The sequence below is a fragment of the Arachis duranensis genome, chromosome 1, assembly GCF_000817695.3.
Source record: "Arachis duranensis cultivar V14167 chromosome 1, aradu.V14167.gnm2.J7QH, whole genome shotgun sequence".
NCBI lineage: Eukaryota > Viridiplantae > Streptophyta > Magnoliopsida > Fabales > Fabaceae > Arachis > Arachis duranensis.
The window spans coordinates 8763310-8774361 of NC_029772.3; positions in this window are offsets into that span (position 1 = coordinate 8763310).

Below are 11052 nucleotides of genomic sequence, written 5' to 3' on the forward strand. Positions count from 1 at the left end.
CCGATTATTTATATATTAAATAAAAATATTTTTTTATTAACTTGTTAGTTGATATTACATGTCTACATAATTTTTTTTAATTTTTATTTTATACCTAACTATTCGAATCGAACCAATTTATTTTTAATAGTTTGATTTAGTTTGAATATACCGTTTTTTTTTTATATGGAGGAGAGGATTGAGTGATACAACACTATGGAAAAGAGGGATGCTTTCCATATATGTGGTATCAGTAGTGTTTTAGTAGAAATCGGAGGGTCCATTTTGAGTTCAGAAAAAAATAAAAACTTTAGTGGGAGGTCCGTTTTGATTTAAAACACACAAAAAAAAAATAAAACAAAACTAATCGGTCCGACTTGTAATTTTGAAAATAAAAAAATTTTTAATGTTAAAATTGGACCGTCTAATTTTTATTTTAACAAATGAAAAAAATAATAAATACAAATTGGACTCTCCGATTTGGGGTTTATTTTTTTCTTCAAGTAAATCGGACCCTCCGAATTATAGTTTATTTTTTTCATCAAACAAATCGGACCGTCTGATATAAAAAAGAACACCTAATCTTCTAATAACAATGTATTGCACATATATTTAATCAATATAAAAAAAATTAACCTGAATATACATACAAAAAAATATAAAACTGAATTAGTTATAATTTAATTAATTTAATTCTCATTTTACTTAAAATTCGAACAACTAAGGAATTGTGCAACTTTTTTTTTTTACCTATATATGCTTGGTGCTTTATGATGGGGAATATATAATACTATTTATGTATTTTTATTTATAGTAGTTTAATATACATGAATAATTTAACATGCATGAATACTATACTTTCTTTTTTTGAAATAATTTAACATAAATGTATACCTTATTAACAAGCCTCTTTATGCTATAGCCTTTTTGAGATTGAGGCGAAATTAAAATTTCATTTAGATTAAATGATTAATTAAGTATTATTGAATGTTATTAGATCTCTTAATAATATAAAAGATCTAACTCTCTTCTCCAATGCAATCTCAAAAATAAAAAATAGTTAGTATTACACACTTAATAATAATAAAATTATTACAAGTTTATATTTATCTATAATACAGTTTAAAGGTTTAATTATTTATCAGTTTCTATAATTTTATCGAATTTTTAATTAAATTTTTATATTTTTTATTTTTTAATTGAGTCTCTATATTATATTAAATTTTGTAATTAAATTTTTATTGTGACAAAAATATTAGAATTAACAAAATATTCTGTTAAACAAAATGAATATACCTAACGTATATTTGACTAAATACTACTATAGAATATTTTGTTATTTCTGTCGTTTTTGTTAGGATAGAGACCTAGTTATAAAATCTGATATGATATAAGAATTTAATTATATATAGAGGAACTTACTTAAAAATTTAATGAAATTATAGAGACTAACAGAATAATTAAATTTAGTTTATATATATATATATATAAAAGTTCGAGAAATTTCTTATTTTTTTCGATGGTTTTATTAAGAATTTAAGATTGAATTAAGATTTTTCAATTCTCTAACATGATATTGCAGTCTATTCAATTTAGAATTAAATTAAGATCTCTGAATTTTAATATGATATTAGAATTTATTTAATTTAGTCTAATTGATCGATACCATCTACTTAATTCAGTCTAATTGACCATTATTTACAAATGTTCATTTCCAAGCGTGCGAAAATCTTGGTCACCATGGTGTTGAAGTGGCTTTTGACATTAAAGAAAGATTTAACCACTCTAAAGTCGTGTTTGGATTAATGATTATCCTATTCGGCAATGCTGACGAGCGAAGGTAGCTGTTAGCAAGTTTACCTATCCAAAGAGAAATGCATTATTAATTTTTTTAGGGTGAAAACTCACGAATAATTGTATTTATGTAAAGTTATTAGTTAAAAATTATTAAATAATAATTTAGTTAAATTTATTAAATTATTTAATAATTTTTAAATATTAATTTTATATAAAAATAATTATACGTTAATTTTCACATCATTTTGTTATTGTTGTATAAATAAAAAGGGCGAAAAACTACATCATGCATTGAAATATAACCCAATGGGCAATGGTAGCAATCAGATAAAAGTGACCACAAAATGTATCTACTTGTATATATTGGTTAAATAAAATTTAAAAGTTTTTTATTTTTTATTTTGTTAAGCATTGATGTGTTAGATTAAATTCTAATTATAATATAAATTTAAATAATGATTTGACAAGATATTTCATTACTTAAATATTTAATTGACATATCAGCATTTAATAGAATAAAATTAATAATTAAAAAAGATTAAATTAAAATAGATAATTTTTTATTTTTATTGTCAAAGAAAAATTATAAAGACTAAAACTAAAAAATAAATATTTTTTAAGAACTTAATACTAAGTCAATTACTTAGGTTATGATACTTTATATATATGACCAAATAAATATTTATCATTTACGAAATTATTTTATTAGCACATAAGTAATGGGCAATTAAAAGAGGGTAACTATAGTAGTAACCAATATGATAAAATATATTTAAATAAAAAATTCAGTGAATTAAAATTAGTGTCTGTGTAAGGCCCACATCGGTTAGAGAGGAGAACAAAGTATGTCATATAAGGATGTGGATACTTCTCTTTAACATAACACGTTTTGACGAGTAAGTATAAAAAGATTTTGGCTAACATTTACCAAAACCAATAATATATTGTATGTATTAGCGGATGGTCTGAACTGTTACCGTCACTTGCACCTATTATTTTGGTTGGACAATTTACATAAATAAATTGTTACACCTTTAAAATTACGCAAATGCATTGTTTTCAAAATAAAGACGCAAATATATTGTTTCATATATTTATAGAAACGGTTTTTGTTTGTTTGGTGTTGGTCATAAACCGCTACTTAGCGGTTTATGTGAATTGGAACACATATGTAAACCGCTGGAAGCAGTAGCGGTTTACGCTGAGAGAGGAAGACACGAGTATATATTTTTTGCAATCATATAATTTATATAGATAAAAAATGAAGTAATTTTTAAAGAAAAAATGTATACTTTAGTGAATTTTTTACTAAAAATAAATTATTTTATCATTCATGAGTTTTAGAAAGAATGAAAATAAAATAAAAAATTAGTCTTAGTTTATATATTTTAGTACTCTGTGAGTACTCACTCTTTGATTTGCTATTTAGTCTCATTTTAAATAGTATATACCATTAATTTTTTGTTTTATAATTTTTTTAGATAAAAAAATTTAATTTATCATTTCACAATATAATTTAAAAAATATAAATATGTATGTAATAAATTTTTTATTTGTATTTATTATTAGAAGTGAGACCAATTACAAATAAAAAAATACAATACTCAAAGTATTAAATTATATAAACTAAGACTAATTTTTTTTATTCTCATCTCTTTTAAAATTTATAAATAATAAAATAATTTATTTTTAGCCAAAAGTTCACTAAAGCATATATTTTTTTCTTAAAAAATCACTTCATTCTCTTTTTTATATCAACCATTCAAAGGAGATTCGGAGAGTTTGGAACATGTGGTTGTGTTCTTTGGTACTGATTTGCATTTGAGGTTCCAGCTAAATAAATTTTTTTTATTTGTGCAACTTTGTTGTCTTATACTAAAAAATAAAAACTATTTGTATTTTATAGTTGATTGATTAGATAAATAATAGTGATAGCATCCTAATTTTGATGAATAAAATAAAAAATATAAATATGCATGTAATAATTTTTTATTTGTATTTATTATTAAAATGAGACTAAATAGCAAATCAAAGAGTGAGTACTTACAGAATACTAAAATATATAAACTAAGACTAATTTTTTTTTTATCTTCATTCCTTCTAAAACTCATGAATGATAAAATAATTCATTTTTAGTTAAAAATTCACTAAAGCATGCATTTTTTTAAATTATTTCATTTTTTATCTGTATAAATTATAAATTATATGATTGCAAAAAATGTATACTCATTTCTTTCTCTCTCAACGTAAATCGCTACTGCTTCCAGCGGTTTACACACGTGTTCCAATTCACATAAACCGCTACTGGCAGTAGCGGTTTATGACCAACCCCAAACAAACAGAAACCGCGACAGGCTATAGCGGTTTCTGTGCTGCTACATTTGAATGTAATTCGCGACTGACAACAGCGGATTCTGTGTTTATGTAAACCACTACTGCCAACAGCGGTTTCTATAAATATATGAAACAATGTATTTGCGTCTTCATTTTGGAAATAATGCATTTACGTAATTTTAAAGGTGTAACAATTTATTTATGTAAATTGTCCTATTATTTTTTGTATTTCTACTATATATATATATTGCATTGTGGTCATAGAAAACGACAAGCATCCCACAAGGGAGACCCACACCACTATGAACATCTCTGCCAACTATGATAATGACCCCATTCTCTCTCTCTCTCTCTCTCAAAAGGTTAAAGTGTCATATGTCATACAGTCATATCTTTTTTTTTTTACTAATTCAAATTCTTTTCAATTTTTTCAATGTAAAAAAAATATTGAATAGCATATGAGGCCTAATTTTTTTTTATATAGAAGAAAATTATGTATAATTCATCCTAATGCATAATTAATTGATGTGTTTTTTTTATATGGATTAATTTTTTTTAATTTTAAATAACAAATCAGATTTTCAGATTTTAAGAAATAGAAAAATTTGAAGGTCATATTTCATAATATATAAATTGAAAGATTTGATTTGTTTTGAAATAAAAAATTTTCTGCTGTAAAGCAAATCGAAAAATCCAATTTAAACATTTAAAAATTTTTTAATATTAAAATAGAAAAAACTCAGATCTAATCTTTAGATTGGAGTATTTAAAAAAAATTAGTCACAAATTTGAGTTAAATTTATACTTTTCACATGAAAAAAAAAACACATTATTTAAAAATACCATTAGAAATCTAATAAAAAAAATAAAAAGCGGCATATTAATATATAGTAATAATTTTGGAATTTTGTCAAAAGTAAAATTTCAGGAAAATCTTCTTAAATAAATGTATGTTNAAAATTAAAGTAGTAAGAAGTTATTATTATTTTTTTGTAATAAATTTATTTTTCAATTAATTAACTCTAATCGGTTACATTCTTAGTTGGTTTCTAATATATTCGAATAATTTATCACAAATTTATTCAAACTTAATAGATAATACATAAATCTTCGACACATTTATAGAGAAAATAACTAATAGAGCAGATACAAGTGGTGTGATTAAACCGAAATAAAATTTACATTTGTTATCTTTTTAAAATTAAATTATAATTTTTTAAAAAATTATTTAAGTATTTATGAAAAAATTAAAAAATAATTTTTTATAATAAATTTTTTATCACAGTTTTTTAAATAAATACTGTTAGAACTAAAAAAACTAAATATAAAATAGGGCAAATCACTTAAATAAGTTAAGGGGAGCAAAAAATTACACAAATCAGCCAAATTAAAAACTGGTTCATAAATCAACCAAGAGACCTTTCTGTATAGTTTAAATCAACCTAATTCGAACTATAATTACATGTAATTTGAATCACACTTATTCAAACTACACACACGCACACATCCACCAATTGGAATCAACCTGATTCGAATTACACACAGTAATTCTTGTAATTCGAATAAGAGCGATTCGAATTAAATCCAAGCACGCGTTCCTAAGTAATTTGAATCTGGCTGATTCGAATTACTCATTTTTTGCCTTTAGTAGTAATTCGAATTTGATTGTTTTGAATTACACTTGCTTCGACTATAAAATGAGTTCGAACCAACCTCATTCGAACCACTTTTTCATTATCATACCCTACCAAATCCAAGAGAAAATGACCCAGGTTCGCTCCAACAAAGGCTCGAGCAGGATATTCAGCCCATGGGGGATAATCCGGACAGACTATATCGTTTGGATAGAGTTGTGCTCATATAGTCGGGGTCATCAACGACGAGGTTAGTACGTAATATTTTTTTTAAAAGTAGGATTAAGTAACTTATTCGTTTGTTTATATACGTTATGTTAGTGATTTTTTATGGTAAGTGACGTTGGTAAAGTTTGTATGTGACCGATTTCTTATGTTTTGTTAGTGACAATGTATGTGGTTTTGTTAGTGGTTTTGTCATGGTTTATGTTAGTGGTTTCGTTAGTGGTTTTGCAAGTGATTTTGTTAGTAGTTTTGTTAGTGGTTTTGCAAGTGGTTTATGTTATTCGTTTTGCAAGTGGTTTATTTTATTGGTTTTGGCCTCTATACACTTCACCAGATGTTGACTGAATTGTTGTCTGGTTCCTAACTGGGCCTTTGCCTCTCCCCCCTTGCGAACGAATAGTTCTGCTAACCTCTTGTAAGTAGCCTTCACCAGCGAGTACACTGGGAGATTCCTGACAGTATGTTAGAGTTCCTATCCTGTGCAATCACGACGAGCAATGTACCTCTATACTTGCCATACAGATGGGTGCCGTCAATACTCACCAAGGACTTTCAATGCCGAAATGCCTCACTACATGGTGGAAACGTCCAGAACAGTCGGTGAAAATAAGCTTGTGAGTCGTCGACCTGGCCCCCAACTCAAACAGGACTCGTCCTAAGGACTGCAACAGTACCAGACATCGTCAACTGAAATCTTAACACCCACCGCGGGAGCTCGTTGTACGACTCATCCAATCATCATAGATGTGGGCAACGGCCTTCTACTTCGCCAACCAAACCTTCCTATACGTCAACCTGAACCAAAGTGTGCCGCCGTCGCATTCAGGAGCACCTTGATGCTGACGGATGCATCAGCTCTAACCATTGGCATGATGAATGCCAAGATCACATGATAATCCAGACTCCTGTGGTCGCTAAAAATGGACGTCGCGAGACACGTATGTGGTCCGTTGTACCGTTTTACCTCCCAGATACCCTTGCGCTGCCGGAGACTTAGCCTAATCAACCATATGCACCCATTTCCAAATTCAGAACACTTCCCAACATACCGGCGATAGTTAGACTCCACCACCTTGTACTGTACCCTGCATCGGATGCTATACATCTTTACACTTAACATGGCCTCATCTTTATCCTGAAACTACTAACCAACCTGAAACTCTGTCAGACCTGCAGACCCCTGGTCATCTCTAGCACCAAATCCAGTAGGCTCCCTAGGAACCCCTTCTTGTCTCATGGCATCCAAGTCCAAAGATGAAAAGTGTGGAGGGTACTGCTGTATGCCAGAGCTAGAACCACCTCCAGTCCCAACTGGCTCACTCGCTCCAATATCATCGCCACTGTTATCAGCAATGATATCCGGCTCCCAATCATCATCGTCAACATCACCCAGCAATGCATCGTCCAGACTAGCCGGTGCGGCACACTATAAAGAAGTCGGCATAATATCCCCTATTCCAACCTCTCTGCCTCCACTACAGTTGAGATCAACAGCGAACGACGGGGAGGCGACAGGCTCGACCGGAGGTTCATTCACAGGGACAGACGAAGATGCACCAACAGGTCTGGAGTTAGAACCGGCTACTGTGCCTATAGTGTGGGTATTCCTGTTCAAACCTCTCGAGTTGGATACCACATCAACCAACTTCGCCAACAGCTCAGGTGTCCTAACCTCGGGAAACTGCCGACGACAATGAAACATGACCTGTAAGTCCTCATCACTCCTGATCGTGAAACAATCATACTTCACGATTTCTTGCAGCACTGAGATCGGAATGTGATAGAATAACTTCTTAATCCGTTTCACGCCTTGCAGACCAAGTCTCTATAGTATAGAATTCACAAGGTCATCATAGCTCGTCGTAGGCCTCATAAAAATACTGAGAGGATCCTTATCGGTGAATTTCACCCCAGATCGTGTTTTCCTCTTAATCGATCCTCTGTGATGAAACAACACTGCAAAACTCTCCCCACTAGCCATTTTCTCACTCTAATGAGATCAACTCACATCCACACCATATTTATACACGTCTGCCCCTATATAATTCGAACCAGTGTAATTCAAATTAGAGCTTGTGTAATTCGAATCAGCCAAATTCAAATTACTTAGGAATGCGTGCTTGGGTGTAATTCGAATCACCCTAATTCGAATTACTATGTGTGTAATTCGAATCAGGTTGATTCGAATTAGTGGGTGTGTGCATATGTGTAGTTCGAATCAGTATGATTCAAATTACATGTAAATAGAATTCGAATTAAGTTGATTCAAACTATATAGAAACATGGACTAATTGATTCATGAACCAGTTTTTTATTTGCCTGATTTGTGTAATTTTTTTCTCTCCTTAGCTTATTTAAGTGATTTATCCTATAAAATAATTTATTTATAAATTATTTTTAATATAAATATTTATTATTTAATCTATTTTTGAAAAAATTAATTAAATTATTTATCCAAACTAAATCTAAAAATATAAGAATAAATATTTCAACATACATGACCAGTAATAAATAAAAAATATATTTAAAAAATGTAATTCCATCCCTGTAATAAACTTTTTCTAATAATATATATATTATTAACGATTTTTGTTCCTATATAAAATCTTTCTTCCCACTTACTTTCGCATATGAATTTATGTCTTGATAGCGACATTTGTTGTTCGTGTCTTAATAGCACTTTTTGGTAATTAATTGATCCAAGCCAAAAAATAAATTAATTAATAAATAGGTGCAATTGTTTAATTTGTTGTCTCTCAAATTAAAACACATTTTCATGGAATAAGAACCGCATGAATATGAATAACCCTTTGATCAAATGTAACTAGTTTTAGCTCAAATAATGTTGTGATATGTGGATTGATAAACTAATAATTAATAGTGGTTTTTTAACACCCATAAGTATATATGCACGTGTATCTTGAATAATTGTTTAAACATTATATATTTTATTAGAGTTAATAGTTAAATTAATTTTTAATTAAAGGACATGGTTTATTTTTTAATTATTTTTTATTCAGTCATTCAATTAATAATTTTTGTAAATAATTAATGACATAGAATATTAATTCATATTATACATAACAATTAATATATCTAATTATTAGATGTTGAATAAATATATTTATAAAAATTTATCAATTTAATGTCATTAGATTATATTATGATCAAGATTTATATAACTAGAAAAATAAACTAAATGATATACTTTTATAGATATATTTGTATAGTGTCTAATTAGATATATCAAATATCATATATGTTTAAAAATTAATTTAATTCATTAAATTTTTTATAAAAAAAGTTAAAAAATAATTTATTTTTTAAAAATTACTTTGAGTATTAATCCTATCTTAGGGCTATTTTGATGAGATCGTATTCTTCCCTTATATTTACTTGTCTATTTTCTCAATTTTAGATTTAATAGACTTTTGTTTTATCATGTTAGTAGTAATACACAAGCATCCTGTAAAGCCAATGCAAGTGACAGTTAGAAAATTAGTTACCAGAAGATTCCAGAAGCAATCAGTTACATTTCTGTTATCAGTTAACTAATCAGTTGCAACCCTAGCTATATATGCAGCTGTACCACTTGTAAAACTTAACTGAAATGCATAATACACACACTTTTCAGATTCAGCTTCTCCTCCTTTCTCTCCCTCTTTTTCTCTGTTTCTGTTTTACCTTCAGATTCAGCTTCTTCTTCTTTCTCTCATTCCTTTCTGTTTTAGCTTTATCCTCCTCAGCTTGATACCTTACATGGTATCAGAGCTTTCTAAATCCATGGAGCCAGTGTCTCAGTTCACCACCAACGCACAAATAAGCATGACAAATCAGAATGCATTTGCTGCGTTTTCCACAAACAAACTCAACGAAAACAACTTCAAAGCTTGGAAGAAACAAGCTTTGGCATGCATCAAGATCAACAAGTTGCAAAATCACCTAAATCCTGCAAAGATTCCAACAAAATTCAACTCAGAATCAGATCGCATAAATGGAAATGAAAGCCAAGAATATGCAGAATGGGAAGTTCAAGACCAATGGCTAGTCGCCTGGTTAATCGCATCAATGGAACCAAGCTTTGTCAACAGAGTCATCGAATGTGAGTATGCATTTCAGATCTGGATCACATTAGAAGAGTATTTTGCAGCAAGAGTGAAAACAAGAATCAAACAGTTAAAGACACAACTAAGAACACTCAAGAAGCATAATTCAACAGTAATGGAGTACATGTCTAAGATCAATCAGGTAGCAGATTCGCTAAAAGCGCTAGGAGCACCACTCTCTCGAGAAGAATTCATCGAAGCAACCCTAGCAGGCCTTGGGGAAGAATACAATACCTTTGTCACTGTTGCAACAGCAAGAATCGACCACACCAGTGAAAGCGAGCTTGAAACACAGCTTTTGACTCAGGAAGAGCTAATTGAAAGATTCAGGAAAACAGAACTGGGAGCAATGCAGGTCAACATAGCGCAGAGCACTGAAAGTCAAGAAAGCTCCCAAAGAAGAGGTTACAACAACTACAACAACAGTAGAGGAGGCTTCAGAGGCTCCAGAGGCAGAGGACAATTCAGAGGAGGAGGAGGACGCTCCTCATGGTGGCAAGGCAGCCGACCACAATGCCAACTCTGTGGCAAGATCGGGCACACAGCGGTTCAATGTTACCACCGCTTCGATCAACAATTCATGAATCCCCACCTTCAACCCCTAAATACAGCCCAGCCACCATCCCTTGCTTTCCACAACAACTCAAGTCCAAGACCCTCTTCACAACAACAACAATCTTCGAACACGCTGCAATCCAACCCTCCCAACCCCCAAGCACTCCTCACTATGCCCTCACCAGCACCAGACACTGCGTGGTACCCTGATTCGGGAGCTTCACACCACATCACCTACGATGCAAGGAACCTGGCCATTGGAATAGGTTATGAAGGCACAGAACAAGTTTTTGGAGGTAATGGCCAAGGTATGACAATTAAGCATATTGGAAGTACATTAATGCATGCATCACTGTCAAACAAACCGTTTCAATTGCAAAACCTACTCCATGTCCCCACAATCTCAAAAAACCTAGTGAGTG